Consider the following 21,913-nt stretch of genomic DNA (forward strand, 5'->3'; position numbering starts at 1 on the left):
CAGGCTGCATACTTGCGCTTGCATTGCAAGGAATGGGAGAGGTACAATTGAACACTGCCCTGGGACAAGGACTTGAATGGGGATAGTTGCAAGTGTGCAACGACAGGTGCAAGGTGGGAGGCATCTTCGCATGTACCATGAACAGGGGTTTGGCATGCACACACTACAGCGGAATAGGCTCTCCTTCCCACTAAATGCACTGGGGAGGGCACAGGTAATGTTTTGGTATACTCGCTTAATCTTATGTATAAGGCACACCAGGACAAATATGGTCGGCTGGGGACTGAGTATGGATACCTCGCTGCCGAAGCAGCCATGAGGTAGTGGCCAGCTTCGGCCTCCTCCAAACTAAAAGGCCCCATTTCAAGTGCAAGCTAGCAGTATGGAATTGCAGTCTGGGGGTGGGTGGGTGGCAGGCTGCACACTTACACTTGCATTAAAAGAAAACATAGCAGATGCTAACTTCTGTCATCATCATCATGCTCCTCACCTTGGCACCCTCAACTCCACCGATGGAGAAGTCAGGGCCCACCGGAGGAGTCTGTTTCTCTGGTGGGCTCGTCCAATGCTGCCTAAAGCAGGCCGGGCTAAGAAAAGTGTGTGGGGGGATGTTCCAAGGAGAAATAGGGGCGGCTGGGGACCGTTTATGGACACCCGGCTGCCCCCAGGCGGCTGGGGACCGTGTGTGGACACCCGGCCGCGGGGCGGCTGGGGACCGAGTATGTACACCCGGCCTCCGGGCGGCTGGGGACTGAGTATGGATTCCAGGCCGCCAACACAGCCATGACGTGGTGGCCAGATTCCGCCTCCACATGCCTAAAAGGCCCAATTTCAAGTTCAAGCAAGCAGTATGGTATTGCAGCCTGGGGGTGGGTGGGTGGCAGGCTGCATACTTGAGCTTGTATTGCAAGGAATGGGGGAGGTACAATTGAACACTGCCCTGGGACTAGAACTTGCATGGGGATAGTTGCAAGTTTGCATCTTCTGATGCGGTAAGGATCACCTATGATGGGCACACTTTTAGACAGTGACCTGGGAGTCAGAGATGCTTCCAGGGGTCTTCCCCATGCTGTTCCCTTGTCTTTTCAGCACTTTATGCATGTGTCACACAGCACATGGCCAGATAAGGTTGTAAAATGTTAAAATGACATTTCACGATGAATGCATTTGTCATAGTTGAAAGCAATACAAAAGTGCAAAAACGCATAAAAAATGCTACTTGTGAACATAGCCGAAGGTGTGGAGGAGTATTTTTGTTTTTGGTCATTTATTTTAACTTATACACAAGTCTTTTCCCTGGAAAGGATGTTCCTTAACATATTTCACAGGAAAAAAGTTTCACTTTCGTTTTTGAACGTTTTATTGTGAGCCTGTAAAAGTGGCTTAATAACTCTGAGCACGTTGTTGACAACAGTGACCTGGGGGTCAGAAATGCTTCCTGGGGCGATCCCCATGCTGTCCCCATGTCATTTTAGCACTGTCACTATCGTTTTGGGCACTTGTTAGGCTTTTAAAAGACTGCCGGGGGTGCCACCGAAAAATGCTCGAGTCTCCCATAGACTAACATTGGGCTCGTTGCTCGGGTCGAGCACCCGAGTATCACGGCGAGCTTGGCCCGAGCTTCGAACACCCGAGCATTTTAGTGCTCGCTAAACACTAGTAAGAACTTTACTTTGTGCACTTCCTCTGTAATCCCTCCTGGAAATGTAAGGACTCTACTTTGTGCACTTCCTCTTTAATTACTCCTGGAAATGTAAGAACTTTACTTTATGCACTTCCTCTGTAATCCCTCCTGGAAATGTAAGAACTTTACTTTATGCACTTCCTCTGTAATCCCTCCTGGAAATGTAAGAACTTTACTTTATGCACTTCCTCTGTAATCCCTCTTGGAAATGTAAGAACTTTACTTTATGCACTTTCTCTGTAATCCCTCCTGGAAATGTAAGAACTTTACTTTATGCACTTCCTCTGTAATCCCTCCTGGAAATGTAAGAACTCTACTTTATGCAATTCCTCTGTAAATCCTCCTGGAAAAGTAAGAACTTTACTTTATGCACTTCCTCTGTAATCCCTCCTGGAAATGTAAGAACTCTGCTTTGTGCGTTTCCTCTATAATTCCTCCTGAAAATGTAAGAACTTTATGCACTTCTTCTGTAATCCCTCCTGGAAATGTAAGAACTTTAATTTATGCACTTCCTCTGTAATCCCTCCTGGAAATGTAAGGACTCTACTTTGTGCACTTCCTCTGTAATCCCTCCTGGAAATGTAAGGACTCTACTTTCTGCACTTCCTCTTTAATTCCTCCTGGAAATGTAAGAACTTTACTTTATGCACTTCCTCTGTAATCCCTCCTGGAAATGTAAGAACTCTACTTTATGCACTTCCTCTGTAAATCCTCCTGGAAATGTAAGAACTTTACTTTATGCACTTCCTCTGTAATCTCTCCTGGAAATGTAAGAACTCTACTTTATGCACTTTCTCTGTAATCCCTCCTGGAAATGTAAGAACTTTACTTTTTGCACTTCCTCTGTAAATCCTCCTGGAAATGTAATAACTCTACTTTGTGCACTTCCTCTATAAATCCTCCTGGAAATGTAAGAACTTTACTTTGTGCACTTCCTCTGTAAATCCTCCTGGAAATGTAAGAACTTTACTTTATGCACTTCCTCAGTAATCCCTCCTGGAAATGTAAGAACTTTACTTTGTGCACTTCCTCTGTAAATCCTCCTGGAAATGTAAGAACTATACTTTATGCACTTCCTCTGTAAATACTCCTGGAAATGTAAGAACTCTACTTTGTGCACTTCCTCTGTAATCCCTCCTGGCAATGTAAGAACTTTACTTTATGCACTTCCTCTTTAATCCCTCCTGGAAATGTAAGAACTTTACTTTATGCACTTCCTCTTTAATCCCTCCTGAAAATGTAAAAACTCTACTTTGTGCACTTCCTCTGTAATCCCTCCTGGAAATGTAAGAACTTTGTGCACTTCCTCTGTAATTCCTCCTGGAAATGTAAGAACTCTACTTTATGCAGTTCCTCTGTTATTCCTCCTGGAAATGTAAGAACTCTACTTTGTGCATTTCCTCTATAATTCCTCCTGGAAATGTAAGAACTTTACTTTATGCACTTCCTCTGTAATCTCTCCTGGAAATGTAAGAACTTTACTTTATGCACTTCCTCTGTAATCCCTCCTGGAAGAACTCTACTTTGTGCATTTCCTCTATAATTCCTCCTGGAAATGTAAGAACTTTACTTTATGCACTTCCTCTGTAATCCCTCCTGGAAATGTAAGAACTTTACTTTTTGCACTTCTTCTGTAAATATTCCTGGAAATGTAAGAACTTTACTTTGTGCACTTCCTCGGTAATCCCTCCTGGAAATGTAAGAACTTTAAATTATGCACTTCCTCTGTAATCCCTCCTGGAAACGTAAGGACTCTACTTTGTGCACTTCCTCTGTAATCCCTCCTGGAAATGTAAGGACTCTACTTTCTGCACTTCCTCTTTAATTCCTCCTGTAAATGTAAGAATTTTACTTTATGCACTTCCTCAGTAATCCCTCCTGGAAATGTAAGAACTTTACTTTGTGCACTTCCTCTGTAAATCCTCCTGGAAATGTAAGAACTTTACTTTATGCACTTCTTCTGTAAATACTCCTGGAAATGTAAGAACTCTACTTTGTGCACTTCCTCTGTAATCCCTCCTGGAAATGTAAGGACTCTACTTTCTGCACTTCCTCTTTGATTCCCCCTGGAAATGTAAGAACTTTACTTTATGCACTTCCTCTTTAATCCCTCCTGGAAATGTAAAAACTCTACTTTGTGCACTTCCTCTGTAATCCCTCCTGGAAATGTAAGAACTTTGTGCACTTCCTCTGTAATTCCTCCTGGAAATGTAAGAACTCTACTTTATGCAGTTCCTCTGTTATTCCTCCTGGAAATGTAAGAACTCTACTTTGTGCATTTCCTCTATAATTCCTCCTGGAAACGTAAGAACTTTACTTTATGCACTTCCTCTGTAATCCCTCCTGGAAATGTAAGAACGTTGTGCATTTCTTCTGTAATTGCTCCTGGAAATGTAAGAACAATACTTTATGCACATCCCCTGTAATCCCTCCTGGAAATGTAAGAACTTTACTTTATGCACTTCCTCCTGGAAATGTAAGAACTTTACTTTGTGCACATCCCCTGTAATCCCACCTGGAAATGTAAGAACTTTACTTTATGCACTTCCTCTGTAAATCCTCCTGGAAATGTAAGAACTTTACGTTATGCACTTCCTCTGTTATCCCTCCTGGAAATGTAAGAACTCTACTTTGTGCATTTCCTCTATAATTTCTCCTGGTAATGTAAGAACTTTATGCACTTCTTCTGTAATCCCACCTGGAAATGTAAGAACTCTACTTTGTGCACTTCCTCTGTAAATCCTCCTGAAAATGTAAGAACTTTACTTTATGCAATTCCTCTGTAATACCTCCTGGAAATGTAAGAACTCTACTTTGTGCACTTCCTCTTTAATTCCTCATGGAAATGTAAGAACTTTACTTTATGCACTTCCTCTGTAATCCCTCCTGGAAATGTAAGAACTCTACTTTGTGCACATCCCCTGTAATCCCTCCTGGAAATGTAAGGACTCTACTTTGTGCACTTCCTCTGTAATCCCTCCTGGAAATGTAAGAAATTTACTTTATGCACTTTCTTTGTAATCCCTCCTGGAAATGTAAGGACTCTATTTTATGCATTTCCTCTATAATTCCTCCTGGAAATGTAAGAACTTTACTTTATGCACTTCCTCTGTAATCTCTCCTGGAAATGTAAGTACTTTACTTTATGCACTTCCTCTGTAATCCCTCCTGGAAATGTAAGAAATCTACTTTGTGCACTTCCTCTGTAATCCCTCCTGGAAATGTAAGAAATCTTCTTTGTGCACTTCCTCTGTAATCCCTCCTGGGAATGTAAGAATGTTGTGCATTTCCTCTGTAATTCTTCCTGGAAATGTAAGAACTTTACTTTATGCACTTCCTCTGTAAATCCTTCTGGAAATGTAAGAACTTTACTTTGTGCACGTCCTCTGTAATCCCTCCTGGAAATGTAAGGACTCTACTTTGTGCACTTCCTCTGTAATCCCTCCTGGAAATGTAAGAACTTTACTTTATGCACTTCCTCTGTAATCCCTCCTGGAAATGTAAGAACTTTACTTTATGCACTTCTTCTGTGATCCCTCCTGGAAATGTAAGAACTCTACTTTGTGCACTTCCTCTGTAATCCCTCCTGGAAATGTAAGAACTTTACTATTCTGCACTTCCTCTTTAATCCCTCCTGGAAATGAAAAAACTCTACTTTGTGCACTTCCTCTGTAATCCCTCCTGGAAATGTAAGAACTTTGTGCACTTCCTCTCTAATTCCTCCTGGAAATGTAAGAACTCTACTTTATGCAATTCCTCTGTAATTCCTCCTGGAAATGTAAGAACTCTACTTTGTGCATTTCCTCTATAATTGCCCCTGGATATGTAAGAACTTTACTTTATGCACTTCCTCAGTAATCCCTCCTGGAAATGTAAGATCTTTACTTTGTGCACTTCCTCTGTAAATCCTCCTGGAAATGTAAGAACTTTACTTTATGCACTTCCTCTGTAATCCCTCCTGGAAATGTAACGACTCTACTTTGTGCATTTCCTCTATAATTCCTCCTGGAAATGTAAGAACTTTACTTTATGCACTTCCTCTGTAATCCCTCCTGGAAATGTAAGAAATCTACTTTGTGCACTTCCTCTGTAATCCCTCCTGGAAATGTAAGAACGTTGTGCATTTCTTCTGTAATTGCTCCTGGAAATATAAGAACATTACTTTATGCACATCCCCTGTAATTCCTCCTGGAAATGTAAGAACTTTACTTTATGCACTTCCTCCTGGAAATGTAAGAACTTTACTTTGTGCACATCCCCTGTAATCCCTCCTGGAAATGTAAGAACTTTACTTTATGCACTTCCTCTGTAAATCCTCCTGGAAATGTAAGAACTTTACTTTATGCACTTCCTCTGTTATCCCTCCTGGAAATGTAAGAACTCTACTTTGTGCACTTCCTCTGTAAATCCTCCTGGAAATGTAAGAACTTTACTTTATGCACTTCCTCTGTAATACCTCCTGGAAATGTAATAACTCTACGTCATGCACTTCCTCTTTAATTCCTCATGGAAATGTAAGAAGTTTACTTTATGCACTTCCTCTGTAATCCCTCCTGGAAATGTAAGAACTCTACTTTGTGCACATCCCCTGTAATCCCTCCTGGAAATGTAAGGACTCTACTTTGTGCACTTCCTCTGTAATCCCTCCTGGAAATGTAAGAAATTTACTTTATGCACTTTCTCTGTAATCCCTCCTGGAAATGTAAGGACTTTACTTTATGCACTTCCTCTGTAATCCCTCCTGGAAAGGTAAGAGATCTATTTTGTGCATTTCCTCTATAATTCCTCCTGGAAATGTAAGAACTTTACTTTATGCACTTCCTCTGTAATCTCTCCTGGAAATGTAAGTACTTTACTTTATGCACTTCCTCTGTAATCCCTCCTGGAAATGTAAGAAATCTACTTTGTGCACTTCCTCTGTAATCCCTCCTGGAAATAGAAGAAATCTACTTTGTGCACTTCCTCTGTAATCCCTCCTGGGAATGTAAGAATGTTGTGCATTTCCTCTGTAATTCTTCCTGAAAATGTAAGAACTCTACTTTATGCACTTCCTCTGTAATCCTTCCTGGAAATGTAAGAACTCTACTTTGTGCACTTCCTCTTTAATTCCTCATGGAAATGTAAGAACTTTACTTTATGCACTTCCTCTGTAATCCCTCCTGGAAATGTAAGAACTCTACTTTGTGCACATCCCCTGTAATCCCTCCTGGAAATGTAAGGACTCTACTTTGTGCACTTCCTCTGTAATCCCTCCTGGAATTGTAAGAAATTTACTTTATGCACTTTCTCTGTAATTCCTCCTGGAAATGTAAGGACTCTATTTTGTGCATTTCCTCTATAATTCCTCCTGGAAATGTAAGAACTTTACTTTATGCACTTCCTCTGTAATCTCTCCTGGAAATGTAAGTACTTTACCTTATGCACTTCCTCTGTAATCCCTCCTGGAAATGTAAGAAATCTACTTTGTGCACTTCCTCTGTAATCCCTCCTGGAAATGTAAGCAATCTACTTTGTGCACTTCCTCTGTAATCCCTCCTGGGAATGTAAGAATGTTGTGCATTTCCTCTGTAATTCTTCCTGGAAATGTAAGAACTTTACTTTATGCACTTCCCCTGTAATCCCTCCTGGAAATGTAAGAACTTTACTTTATGCACTTCCTCAGTAATCCCTCCTGGAAATGTAAGAACTCTACTTTGTGCACTTCCTTTGTAATCCCTCCTGGAAATGTAAGAACTTTATGCACTTCTTCTGTAATCCCACCTGGAAATGAAAGAACTCTACTTTGTGCACTTCCTCTGTAAATCCTCCTGGAAATGTAAGAACTTTACTTTATGCACTTCCTCTGTAATACCTCCTGTAAATGTAAGCACTCTACTTTGTGCACTTCCTCTTTAATTCCTCATGGAAATGTAAGAACTTTACTTTATTCACTTCCTCTGCAATCCCTCCTGGAAATGTAAGAACTCTACTTTGTGCACATCCCCTGTAATCCCTCCTGGAAATGTAAGGACTCTACTTTGTGCACTTCCTCTGTAATCCCTCCTGGAAATGTAAGAACTTTACTTTATGCACTTCCTCTGTAATCCCTTCTGGAAATGTAAGAACTTTACTTTATGCACTTCTTCTGTAATCCCTCCTGGAAATGTAAGAACTCTACTTTGTGCACTTCCTCTGTAATCCCTCCTGGAAATGTAAGAACTCTACTTTCTGCACTTCCTCTTTCATCCCTCCTGGAAATGTAAAAACTCTACTTTGTGCACTTCCTCTGTAATCCCTCCTGGAAATGTAAGAACTTTGTGCACTTCCTTTGTAATTCCTCCTTGAAATGTAAGAACTCTACTTTATGCAATTCCTCTGTATTTCCTCCTGGAAATGTAAGAACTCTACTTTGTGCATTTCCTCTATAATTCCTCCTGGAAATGTAAGAACTTTACTTTATGCACTTCCTCAGTAATCCCTCCTGGAAATGTAAGAACTTTACTTTGTGCACTTCCTCTGTAAATCCTCCTGGAAATGTAAGAACTTTACTTTATGCACTTACTCTGTAATCCCTCCTGGAAATGTGAGAACTTTATTTATGCACTTCCTCTGTAATCCCTCCTGGAAATGTAACGACTCTACTTTGTGCATTTCCTCTATAATTCCTCCTGGAAATGTAAGAACTTTACTTTATGCACTTCCTCTGTAATCCCTCCTGGAAATGTAAGAACGTTGTGCATTTCCTCTGTAATTGCTCCTGGAAATGTAAGAACATTACTTTATGCACATCCCCTGTAATTCCTCCTGGAAATGTAAGTACTTTACTTCATGCACTTCCTCTGTAAATCCTCCTGGAAATGTAAGAACTTTACTTTGTGCACATCCCCTGTAATCCCTCCTGGAAATGTAAGAACTTTACTTTATGCACTTCCTCTGTAAATCCTCCTGGAAATGTAAGAACTTTACTTTATGCACTTCTTCTGTAATCCCACCTGGAAATGTAAGAACTCTACTTTGTGCACATCCTCTGTAAGTTATCCTGAAAATGTAAGAACTTTACTTTATGCACTTCCTCTGTAATACCTCCTGGAAATGTAAGAACTTTACTTTGTGCACTTCCTCTTTAATTCCTCATGGAAATGTAAGAACTTAACTTTATGTACTTCCTCTGCAATCCCTCCTGGAAATGTAAGAACTCTACTTTGTGCACATCCTCTGTAATCCCTCCTGGAAATGTAAGGACTATATTTTGTGCACTTCCTCTTTAATTCCTCATGGAAATGTGAGAACTTAACTTTATGTACTTCCTCTGCAATCCCTCCTGGAAATGTAAGAACTTTACTTTGTGCACTTCCTCTGTAATCCCTCCTGGAAATGTAAGGACTCTATTTTGTGCATTTCCTCTATAATTCCTCCTGGAAATGTAAGAACTTTAATTTACGCACTTCCTCTGTAATCTCTCCTGGAAATGTAAGTACTTTACTTTATGCACTTCCTCTGTAATCCCTCCTGGAAATGTAAGAAATCTACTTTGTGCACTTCCTATGTAATCCCTCCTGGAAATGTAAGAAATCTACTTTGTGCACTTCCTCTTTAATCCCTCCTGGAAATGTAAGAAATCTACTTTGTGCACTTCCTCTGTAATCCCTCCTGGGAATGTAAGAATGTTGTGCATTTCCTCTGTAATTCCTCCTGGAAATGTAAGAACTTTACTTTATGCACTTCCTCTGTAATCCCTCCTGAAATGTAAGAACATTATTTTATGCACTTCCTCTGTAATCCCTCCTGGAAATGTAAGAAATCTACTTTGTGTACTTCCTCTGTAATCCCTCCTGGAAATGTAAGAAATCTACTTCATGCACTTCCTCAGTAATCCCTCCTGGAAATGTAAGAACTCTACTTTGTGCACTTCCTCTGTAATCCCTCCTGGAAATGTAAGAACTTTACTTTATGCACTTCCTATGTAATCCCTCCTGGAAATGTAAGAAATCTACTTTGTGCACTTCCTCTGTAATCCCTCCTGGAAATGTAAGAAATCTACTTTGTGCACTTCCTCTGTAATCCCTCCTGGGAATGTAAGAATGTTGTGCATTTCCTCTGTAATTCCTCCTGGAAATGTAAGAACTTTACTTTCTGCACTTCCTCTTTAATCCCTCCTGGAAATGTAAGAACTTTACTTTCTGCACTTCCTCTTTAATCCCTCCTGGAAATGTAAAAACTCTACTTTGTGCACTTCCACTGTAATCCGTCCTGGAAATGTAAGAACTTTGTGCACTTCCTCTGTAATTCCTCCTGGAAATGTAAGAACTCTACTTCATGCAATTCCTCTGTAATTCCTCCTGGAAATGTAAGAACTCTACTTTGTGCATTTCCTCTATAATTCCTCCTGGAAATGTAAGAACTTTACTTTATGCACTTCCTCAGTAATCCCTCCTGGAAATGTAAGAACTTTACTTTGTGCACTTCCTATGTAAATCCTCCTGGAAATGTAAGAACTTTACTTTATGCACTTACTCTGTAATCCCTTCTGGAAATGTAAGAACTTTACTTTATGCACTTCCTCTGTAATCCCTCCTGGAAATGTAAGAAATCTACATTGTGCACTTCCTCTGTAATCCCTCCTGGAAATGTAAGAAGATTACTTTATGCACATCCCCTGTAATCCCTCCTGGAAATGTAAGAACTTTACTTCATGCACTTCCTCTGTAAATCCTCCTGGAAATGTAAGAACTTTACTTTGTGCACATCCCCTGTAATCCCGCCTGGAAATGTAAGAACTTTACTTTATGCACTTCCTCTGTAAATCCTCCTGGAAATGTAAGAACTTTACTTTATGCACTTCATCTGTAAATCCTCCTGGAAATGTAAGAACTTTACTTTATGCACTTCCTCTGTAATCCCACCTGGAAATGTAAGAACTCTACTTTGTGCACATCCTCTGTAAGTCATCCTGGAAATGTAAGAACTTTACTTTATGCACTTCCTCTGTAATACCTCCTGGAAATGTAAGAACTTTACTTTGTGCACTTCCTCTTTAATTCCTCATGGAAATGTAAGAACTTAACTTTATGTACTTCCTCTGCAATCCCTCCTGGAAATGTAAGAACTCTACTTTGTGCACATCCTCTGTAATCCCTCCTGGAAATGTAAGGACTCTATTTTGTGCACTTCCTCTTTAATTCCTCATGGAAATGTGAGAACTTAACTTTATGTACTTCCTCTGCAATCCCTCCTGGAAATGTAAGAACTTTACTTTGTGCACTTCCTCTGTAATCCCTCCTGGAAATGTAAGGACTCTATTTTGTGCATTTCCTCTATAATTCCTCCTGGAAATGTAAGAACTTTAATTTACGCACTTCCTCTGTAATCTCTCCTGGAAATGTAAGTACTTTACTTTATGCACTTCCTCTGTAATCCCTCCTGGAAATGTAAGAAATCTACTTGGTGCACTTCCTATGTAATCCCTCCTGGAAATGTAAGAAATCTACTTTGTGCACTTCCTCTTTAATCCCTCCTGGAAATGTAAGAAATCTACTTTGTGCACTTCCTCTGTAATCCCTCCTGGGAATGTAAGAATGTTGTGCATTTCCTCTGTAATTCCTCCTGGAAATGTAAGAACTTTACTTTATGCACTTCCTCTGTAATCCCTCCTGAAATGTAAGAACATTATTTTATGCACTTCCTCTGTAATCCCTCCTGGAAATGTAAGAAATCTACTTTGTGTACTTCCTCTGTAATCCCTCCTGGAAATGTAAGAAATCTACTTCATGCACTTCCTCAGTAATCCCTCCTGGAAATGTAAGAACTCTACTTTGTGCACTTCCTCTGTAATCCCTCCTGGAAATGTAAGAACTTTACTTTATGCACTTCCTATGTAATCCCTCCTGGAAATGTAAGAAATCTACTTTGTGCACTTCCTCTGTAATCCCTCCTTGAAATGTAAGAAATCTACTTTGTGCACTTCCTCTGTAATCCCTCCTGGGAATGTAAGAATGTTGTGCATTTCCTCTGTAATTCCTCCTGGAAATGTAAGAACTTTACTTTCTGCACTTCCTCTTTAATCCCTCCTGGAAATGTAAGAACTTTACTTTCTGCACTTCCTCTTTAATCCCTCCTGGAAATGTAAAAACTCTACTTTGTGCACTTCCACTGTAATCTGTCCTGGAAATGTAAGAACTTTGTGCACTTCCTCTGTAATTCCTCCTGGAAATGTAAGAACTCTACTTTATGCAATTCCTCTGTAATTTCTCCTGGAAATGTAAGAACTCTACTTTGTGCATTTCCTCTATAATTCCTCCTGGAAATGTAAGAACTTTACTTTATGCACTTCCTCAGTAATCCCTCCTGGAAATGTAAGAACTTTACTTTGTGCACTTCCTATGTAAATCCTCCTGGAAATGTAAGAACTTTACTTTATGCACTTACTCTGTAATCCCTTCTGGAAATGTAAGAACTTTACTTTATGCACTTCCTCTGTAATCCCTCCTGGAAATGTAAGAAATCTACATTGTGCACTTCCTCTGTAATCCCTCCTGGAAATGTAAGAAGATTACTTTATGCACATCCCCTGTAATCCCTCCTGGAAATGTAAGAACTTTACTTCATGCACTTCCTCTGTAAATCCTCCTGGAAATGTAAGAACTTTACTTTGTGCACATCCCCTGTAATCCCGCCTGGAAATGTAAGAACTTTACTTTATGCACTTCCTCTGTAAATCCTCCTGGAAATGTAAGAACTTTACTTTATGCACTTCATCTGTAAATCCTCCTGGAAATGTAAGAACTTTACTTTATGCACTTCCTCTGTAATCCCACCTGGAAATGTAAGAACTCTACTTTGTGCACATCCTCTGTAAGTCATCCTGGAAATGTAAGAACTTTACTTTATGCACTTCCTCTGTAATACCTCCTGGAAATGTAAGAACTTTACTTTGTGCACTTCCTCTTTAATTCCTCATGGAAATGTAAGAACTTTACTTTATGTACTTCCTCTGCAATCCCTCCTGGAAATGTAAGAACTCTACTTTGTGCACATCCCCTGTAATCCCTCCTGGAAATGTAAGGACTCTACTTTGTGCACTTCCTCTGTAATCCCTCCTTTAAATGTAAGAACTTTACTTTATGCACTTCCTCTGTAAATCCTCCTGGAAATGTAAGAACTTTACTTTGTGCACATCCCCTGTAATCCCTCCTGGAAATGTAAGAACTTTACTTTATGCACTTCCTCTGTAAATCCTCCTGGAAATGTAAGAACTTTACTTTATGCACTTCATCTGTAATCCCTCCTGGAAATGTAAGAACTTTACTTTATGCACTTCCTATGTAATCCCTCCTGGAAATGTAAGAAATCTACTTTGTGCACTTCCTCTGTAATCCCTCCTGGAAATGTAAGAAATCTACTTTGTGCACTTCCTCTGTAATCCCTCCTGGGAATGTAAGAATGTTGTGCATTTCCTCTGTAATTCCTCCTGGAAATGTAAGAACTTTACTTTCTGCACTTCCTCTTTAATCCCTCCTGGAAATGTAAGAACTTTACTTTCTGCACTTCCTCTTTAATCCCTCCTGGAAATGTAAAAACTCTACTTTGTGCACTTCCTCTGTAATCCGTCCTGGAAATGTAAGAACTTTGTGCACTTCCTCTGTAATTCCTCATGGAAATGTAAGAACTCTACTTTATGCAATTCCTCTGTAATTCCTCCTGGAAATGTAAGAACTCTACTTTGTGCATTTCCTCTATAATTCCTCCTGGAAATGTATGAACTTTACTTTATGCACTTCCTCAGTAATCCCTCCTGGAAATGTAAGAACTTTACTTTGTGCACTTCCTATGTAAATCCTCCTGGAAATGTAAGAACTTTACTTTATGCACTTACTCTGTAATCCCTCCTGGAAATGTAAGAACTTTACTTTGTGCACTTCCTATGTAATCCCTCCTGGAAATGTAAGAAATCTACTTTGTGCACTTCCTCTGTAATCTCTCCTGGAAATATAAGAACGTTGTGCATTTCCTCTGTAATTGCTCCTGGAAATGTAAGAACATTACTTTATGCACATACCCTGTAATCCCTCCTGCAAATGTAAGAACTTTACTTTATGCACTTCCTCTGTAAATCCTCCTGGAAATGTAAGAACTTTACTTTGTGCTCATCCCCTGTAATCCCTCCTGGAAATGTAAGAACTTTACTTTATGCACTTCCTCTGTAAATCCTCCTGGAAATGTAAGAACTTTACTTTATGCACTTCATCTGTAAATCCTCCTGGAAATGTAAGAACTTTACTTTATGCACTTCTTCTGTAATCCCTCCTGGAAATGTAAGAACTCTACTTTGTGCATTTCCTCTATAATTCCTCCTGGAAATATAAGAACTTTATGCACTTCTTCTGTAATCCCACCTGGAAATGTAAGAACTCTACTTTGTGCACATCCTCTGTAAGTCATCCTGGAAATGTAAGAACTTTACTTTATGCACTTCCTCTGTAATACCTCCTGGAAATGTAAGAACTTTACTTTGTGCACTTCCTCTTTAATTCCTCATGGAAATGTAAGAACTTTACTTTATGTACTTCCTCTGCAATCCCTCCTGGAAATGTAAGAACTCTACTTTGTGCACATCCCCTGTAATCCCTCCTGGAAATGTAAGGACTCTACTTTGTGCACTTCCTCTGTAATCCCTCCTGGAAATGTAAGGACTCTATTTTGTGCATTTCCTCTATAATTCCTCCTGGAAATGTGAGAACTTTACTTTATGCACTTCCTCTGTAATCCCTCCAGGAAATGTAAGAACTTTACTTTATGCACTTACTCTGTAAATACTCCTGGAAATGTAAGAACTCTACTTTCTGCACTTCCTCTTTAATTACTCATGGAAATGTAAGAAGTTTACTTTATGCGCTTCCTCTGTAATCCCTCCTGAAAATGTAAGGACTCTATTTTGTGCACTTCCTCTGTAATCCCTCCTGGAAATGTAAGGACTCTACTTTCTGCACTTCCACTTTAATTCCTCATGGAAATGTAAGAACTTTACTATATGCACTTCCTCTGTAATCCCTCCTGGAAATGTAAGAACTTTACTTTATGCACTTCCTCTGTAATCCCTCCTGGAAATGTAAGAGCTTTACTTTATGCACTTCCTCTTTAATCCCTCCTGGAAATGTAAGACATCTACTTCGTGCACTTCCTCTGTAATCCCTCCTGGAAATGTAAGAATGTTGTGCATTTCCTCTGTAATTCCTCCTGGAAATTTAAGAACTTTACTTTATGCACTTCCTCTGTAATCCCTCCTGGAAATGTAAGAACTTTACTTTATGCACTTCCTCTGTAAATCCTCCTGGAAACGTAAGAACTTTACTTTATGCACTTCCTCTGTAATCCCTTCTGGAAATGTAAGAACTATACTTTGTGCATTTCCACTATAATTCCTCCTGGAAATGTAAGAACTTTACTTTATGCAAGTCCACTGTAATCCCTCCTGGAAATGTAAGAACTTTACTTTATGCACTTCCTCTGTAATCCCTCCTGGAAATGTAAGAAATCTACTTTGTGCACTTCCTCTGTAAGTCCTCCTGGAAATGTAAGAACTTTACTTCATGCACTTCCTCTGTAATCCCTTCTGGAAATGTAAGAACTTTACTTTATGCACTTCCTCTGTAATCCCTCCTGGAAATGTAAGAACTTTACTTTGTGCACTTCCTCTGTAAGTCCTCCTGGAAATGTAAGAACTTTACTTTATGTACTTCCTCTGTAATACCTCCTGGAAATGTAATAACTCTACGTCATGCACTTCCTCTTTAATTCCTCATGGAAATGTAAGAAGTTTACTTTATGCACTTCCTCTGTAATCCCTCCTGGAAATGTAAGAACTCTACTTTGTGCACATCCCCTGTAATCCCTCCTGGAAATGTAAGGACTCTACTTTGTGCACTTCCTCTGTAATCCCTCCTGGAAATGTAAGAAATTTACTTTATGCACTTTCTCTGTAATCCCTCCTGGAAATGTAAGGACTTTACTTTATGCACTTCCTCTGTAATCCCTCCTGGAAAGGTAAGAGATCTATTTTGTGCATTTCCTCTATAATTCCTCCTGGAAATGTAAGAACTTTACTTTATGCACTTCCTCTGTAATCTCTCCTGGAAATGTAAGTACTTTACTTTATGCACTTCCTCTGTAATCCCTCCTGGAAATGTAAGAAATCTACTTTGTGCACTTCCTCTGTAATCCCTCCTGGAAATATAAGAAATCTACTTTGTGCACTTCCTCTGTAATCCCTCCTGGGAATGTAAGAATGTTGTGCATTTCCTCTGTAATTCTTCCTGAAAATGTAAGAACTCTACTTTATGCACTTCCTCTGTAATCCTTCCTGGAAATGTAAGAACTCTACTTTGTGCACTTCCTCTTTAATTCCTCATGGAAATGTAAGAACTTTACTTTATGCACTTCCTCTGTAATCCCTCCTGGAAATGTAAGAACTCTACTTTGTGCACATCCCCTGTAATCCCTCCTGGAAATGTAAGGACTCTACTTTGTGCACTTCCTCTGTAATCCCTCCTGGAATTGTAAGAAATTTACTTTATGCACTTTCTCTGTAATTCCTCCTGGAAATGTAAGGACTCTATTTTGTGCATTTCCTCTATAATTCCTCCTGGAAATGTAAGAACTTTACTTTATGCACTTCCTCTGTAATCTCTCCTGGAAATGTAAGTACTTTACCTTATGCACTTCCTCTGTAATCCCTCCTGGAAATGTAAGAAATCTACTTTGTGCACTTCCTCTGTAATCCCTCCTGGAAATGTAAGCAATCTACTTTGTGCACTTCCTCTGTAATCCCTCCTGGGAATGTAAGAATGTTGTGCATTTCCTCTGTAATTCTTCCTGGAAATGTAAGAACTTTACTTTATGCACTTCCCCTGTAATCCCTCCTGGAAATGTAAGAACTTTACTTTATGCACTTCCTCAGTAATCCCTCTTGGAAATGTAAGAACTCTACTTTGTGCACTTCCTTTGTAATCCCTCCTGGAAATGTAAGAACTTTATGCACTTCTTCTGTAATCCCACCTGGAAATGAAAGAACTCTACTTTGTGCACTTCCTCTGTAAATCCTCCTGGAAATGTAAGAACTTTACTTTATGCACTTCCTCTGTAATACCTCCTGTAAATGTAAGCACTCTACTTTGTGCACTTCCTCTTTAATTCCTCATGGAAATGTAAGAACTTTACTTTATTCACTTCCTCTGCAATCCCTCCTGGAAATGTAAGAACTCTACTTTGTGCACATCCCCTGTAATCCCTCCTGGAAATGTAAGGACTCTACTTTGTGCACTTCCTCTGTAATCCCTCCTGGAAATGTAAGAACTTTACTTTATGCACTTCCTCTGTAATCCCTTCTGGAAATGTAAGAACTTTACTTTATGCACTTCTTCTGTAATCCCTCCTGGAAATGTAAGAACTCTACTTTGTGCACTTCCTCTGTAATCCCTCCTGGAAATGTAAGAACTCTACTTTCTGCACTTCCTCTTTCATCCCTCCTGGAAATGTAAAAACTCTACTTTGTGCACTTCCTCTGTAATCCCTCCTGGAAATGTAAGAACTTTGTGCACTTCCTTTGTAATTCCTCCTTGAAATGTAAGAACTCTACTTTATGCAATTCCTCTGTATTTCCTCCTGGAAATGTAAGAACTCTACTTTGTGCATTTCCTCTATAATTCCTCCTGGAAATGTAAGAACTTTACTTTATGCACTTCCTCAGTAATCCCTCCTGGAAATGTAAGAACTTTACTTTGTGCACTTCCTCTGTAAATCCTCCTGGAAATGTAAGAACTTTACTTTATGCACTTACTCTGTAATCCCTCCTGGAAATGTGAGAACTTTATTTATGCACTTCCTCTGTAATCCCTCCTGGAAATGTAACGACTCTACTTTGTGCATTTCCTCTATAATTCCTCCTGGAAATGTAAGAACTTTACTTTATGCACTTCCTCTGTAATCCCTCCTGGAAATGTAAGAACGTTGTGCATTTCCTCTGTAATTGCTCCTGGAAATGTAAGAACATTACTTTATGCACATCCCCTGTAATTCCTCCTGGAAATGTAAGTACTTTACTTCATGCACTTCCTCTGTAAATCCTCCTGGAAATGTAAGAACTTTACTTTGTGCACATCCCCTGTAATCCCTCCTGGAAATGTAAGAACTTTACTTTATGCACTTCCTCTGTAAATCCTCCTGGAAATGTAAGAACTTTACTTTATGCACTTCTTCTGTAATCCCACCTGGAAATGTAAGAACTCTACTTTGTGCACATCCTCTGTAAGTTATCCTGAAAATGTAAGAACTTTACTTTATGCACTTCCTCTGTAATACCTCCTGGAAATGTAAGAACTTTACTTTGTGCACTTCCTCTTTAATTCCTCATGGAAATGTAAGAACTTAACTTTATGTACTTCCTCTGCAATCCCTCCTGGAAATGTAAGAACTCTACTTTGTGCACATCCTCTGTAATCCCTCCTGGAAATGTAAGGACTATATTTTGTGCACTTCCTCTTTAATTCCTCATGGAAATGTGAGAAATTAACTTTATGTACTTCCTCTGCAATCCCTCCTGGAAATGTAAGAACTTTACTTTGTGCACTTCCTCTGTAATCCCTCCTGGAAATGTAAGGACTCTATTTTGTGCATTTCCTCTATAATTCCTCCTGGAAATGTAAGAACTTTAATTTACGCACTTCCTCTGTAATCTCTCCTGGAAATGTAAGTACTTTACTTTATGCACTTCCTCTGTAATCCCTCCTGGAAATGTAAGAAATCTACTTTGTGCACTTCCTATGTAATCCCTCCTGGAAATGTAAGAAATCTACTTTGTGCACTTCCTCTTTAATCCCTCCTGGAAATGTAAGAAATCTACTTTGTGCACTTCCTCTGTAATCCCTCCTGGGAATGTAAGAATGTTGTGCATTTCCTCTGTAATTCCTCCTGGAAATGTAAGAACTTTACTTTATGCACTTCCTCTGTAATCCCTCCTGAAATGTAAGAACATTATTTTATGCACTTCCTCTGTAATCCCTCCTGGAAATGTAAGAAATCTACTTTGTGTACTTCCTCTGTAATCCCTCCTGGAAATGTAAGAAATCTACTTCATGCACTTCCTCAGTAATCCCTCCTGGAAATGTAAGAAATCTACTTTGTGCACTTCCTCTGTAATCCCTCCTGGAAATGTAAGAAATCTACTTTGTGCACTTCCTCTGTAATCCCTCCTGGGAATGTAAGAATGTTGTGCATTTCCTCTGTAATTCCTCCTGGAAATGTAAGAACTTTACTTTCTGCACTTCCTCTTTAATCCCTCCTGGAAATGTAAGAACTTTACTTTCTGCACTTCCTCTTTAATCCCTCCTGGAAATGTAAAAACTCTACTTTGTGCACTTCCACTGTAATCCGTCCTGGAAATGTAAGAACTTTGTGCACTTCCTCTGTAATTCCTCCTGGAAATGTAAGAACTCTACTTCATGCAATTCCTCTGTAATTCCTCCTGGAAATGTAAGAACTCTACTTTGTGCATTTCCTCTATAATTCCTCCTGGAAATGTAAGAACTTTACTTTATGCACTTCCTCAGTAATCCCTCCTGGAAATGTAAGAACTTTACTTTGTGCACTTCCTATGTAAATCCTCCTGGAAATGTAAGAACTTTACTTTATGCACTTACTCTGTAATCCCTTCTGGAAATGTAAGAACTTTACTTTATGCACTTCCTCTGTAATCCCTCCTGGAAATGTAAGAAATCTACATTGTGCACTTCCTCTGTAATCCCTCCTGGAAATGTAAGAAGATTACTTTATGCACATCCCCTGTAATCCCTCCTGGAAATGTAAGAACTTTACTTCATGCACTTCCTCTGTAAATCCTCCTGGAAATGTAAGAACTTTACTTTGTGCACATCCCCTGTAATCCCGCCTGGAAATGTAAGAACTTTACTTTATGCACTTCCTCTGTAAATCCTCCTGGAAATGTAAGAACTTTACTTTATGCACTTCATCTGTAAATCCTCCTGGAAATGTAAGAACTTTACTTTATGCACTTCCTCTGTAATCCCACCTGGAAATGTAAGAACTCTACTTTGTGCACATCCTCTGTAAGTCATCCTGGAAATGTAAGAACTTTACTTTATGCACTTCCTCTGTAATACCTCCTGGAAATGTAAGAACTTTACTTTGTGCACTTCCTCTTTAATTCCTCATGGAAATGTAAGAACTTAACTTTATGTACTTCCTCTGCAATCCCTCCTGGAAATGTAAGAACTCTACTTTGTGCACATCCTCTGTAATCCCTCCTGGAAATGTAAGGACTCTATTTTGTGCACTTCCTCTTTAATTCCTCATGGAAATGTGAGAACTTAACTTTATGTACTTCCTCTGCAATCCCTCCTGGAAATGTAAGAACTTTACTTTGTGCACTTCCTCTGTAATCCCTCCTGGAAATGTAAGGACTCTATTTTGTGCATTTCCTCTATAATTCCTCCTGGAAATGTAAGAACTTTAATTTACGCACTTCCTCTGTAATCTCTCCTGGAAATGTAAGTACTTTACTTTATGCACTTCCTCTGTAATCCCTCCTGGAAATGTAAGAAATCTACTTTGTGCACTTCCTATGTAATCCCTCCTGGAAATGTAAGAAATCTACTTTGTGCACTTCCTCTTTAATCCCTCCTGGAAATGTAAGAAATCTACTTTGTGCACTTCCTCTGTAATCCCTCCTGGGAATGTAAGAATGTTGTGCATTTCCTCTGTAATTCCTCCTGGAAATGTAAGAACTTTACTTTATGCACTTCCTCTGTAATCCCTCCTGAAATGTAAGAACATTATTTTATGCACTTCCTCTGTAATCCCTCCTGGAAATGTAAGAAATCTACTTTGTGTACTTCCTCTGTAATCCCTCCTGGAAATGTAAGAAATCTACTTCATGCACTTCCTCAGTAATCCCTCCTGGAAATGTAAGAACTCTACTTTGTGCACTTCCTCTGTAATCCCTCCTGGAAATGTAAGAACTTTACTTTATGCACTTCCTATGTAATCCCTCCTGGAAATGTAAGAAATCTACTTTGTGCACTTCCTCTGTAATCCCTCCTTGAAATGTAAGAAATCTACTTTGTGCACTTCCTCTGTAATCCCTCCTGGGAATGTAAGAATGTTGTGCATTTCCTCTGTAATTCCTCCTGGAAATGTAAGAACTTTACTTTATGCACTTCCTCTTTAATCCCTCCTGGAAATGTAAGAACTTTACTTTCTGCACTTCCTCTTTAATCCCTCCTGGAAATGTAAAAACTCTACTTTGTGCACTTCCACTGTAATCTGTCCTGGAAATGTAAGAACTTTGTGCACTTCCTCTGTAATTCCTCCTGGAAATGTAAGAACTCTACTTTATGCAATTCCTCTGTAATTCCTCCTGGAAATGTAAGAACTCTACTTTGTGCATTTCCTCTATAATTCCTCCTGGAAATGTAAGAACTTTACTTTATGCACTTCCTCAGTAATCCCTCCTGGAAATGTAAGAACTTTACTTTGTGCACTTCCTATGTAAATCCTCCTGGAAATGTAAGAACTTTACTTTATGCACTTACTCTGTAATCCCTTCTGGAAATGTAAGAACTTTACTTTATGCACTTCCTCTGTAATCCCTCCTGGAAATGTAAGAAATCTACATTGTGCACTTCCTCTGTAATCCCTCCTGGAAATGTAAGAAGATTACTTTATGCACATCCCCTGTAATCCCTCCTGGAAATGTAAGAACTTTACTTCATGCACTTCCTCTGTAAATCCTCCTGGAAATGTAAGAACTTTACTTTGTGCACATCCCCTGTAATCCCGCCTGGAAATGTAAGAACTTTACTTTATGCACTTCCTCTGTAAATCCTCCTGGAAATGTAAGAACTTTACTTTATGCACTTCATCTGTAAATCCTCCTGGAAATGTAAGAACTTTACTTTATGCACTTCCTCTGTAATCCCACCTGGAAATGTAAGAACTCTACTTTGTGCACATCCTCTGTAAGTCATCCTGGAAATGTAAGAACTTTACTTTATGCACTTCCTCTGTAATACCTCCTGGAAATGTAAGAACTTTACTTTGTGCACTTCCTCTTTAATTCCTCATGGAAATGTAAGAACTTTACTTTATGTACTTCCTCTGCAATCCCTCCTGGAAATGTAAGAACTCTACTTTGTGCACATCCCCTGTAATCCCTCCTGGAAATGTAAGGACTCTACTTTG

This window comes from Phyllobates terribilis, unplaced genomic scaffold (genome assembly GCF_046119375.1).
Source record: "Phyllobates terribilis strain yellow unplaced genomic scaffold, ASM4611937v1 Scaffold_303__1_contigs__length_2303217, whole genome shotgun sequence".
Classification (NCBI taxonomy): Eukaryota; Metazoa; Chordata; class Amphibia; order Anura; family Dendrobatidae; genus Phyllobates; species Phyllobates terribilis.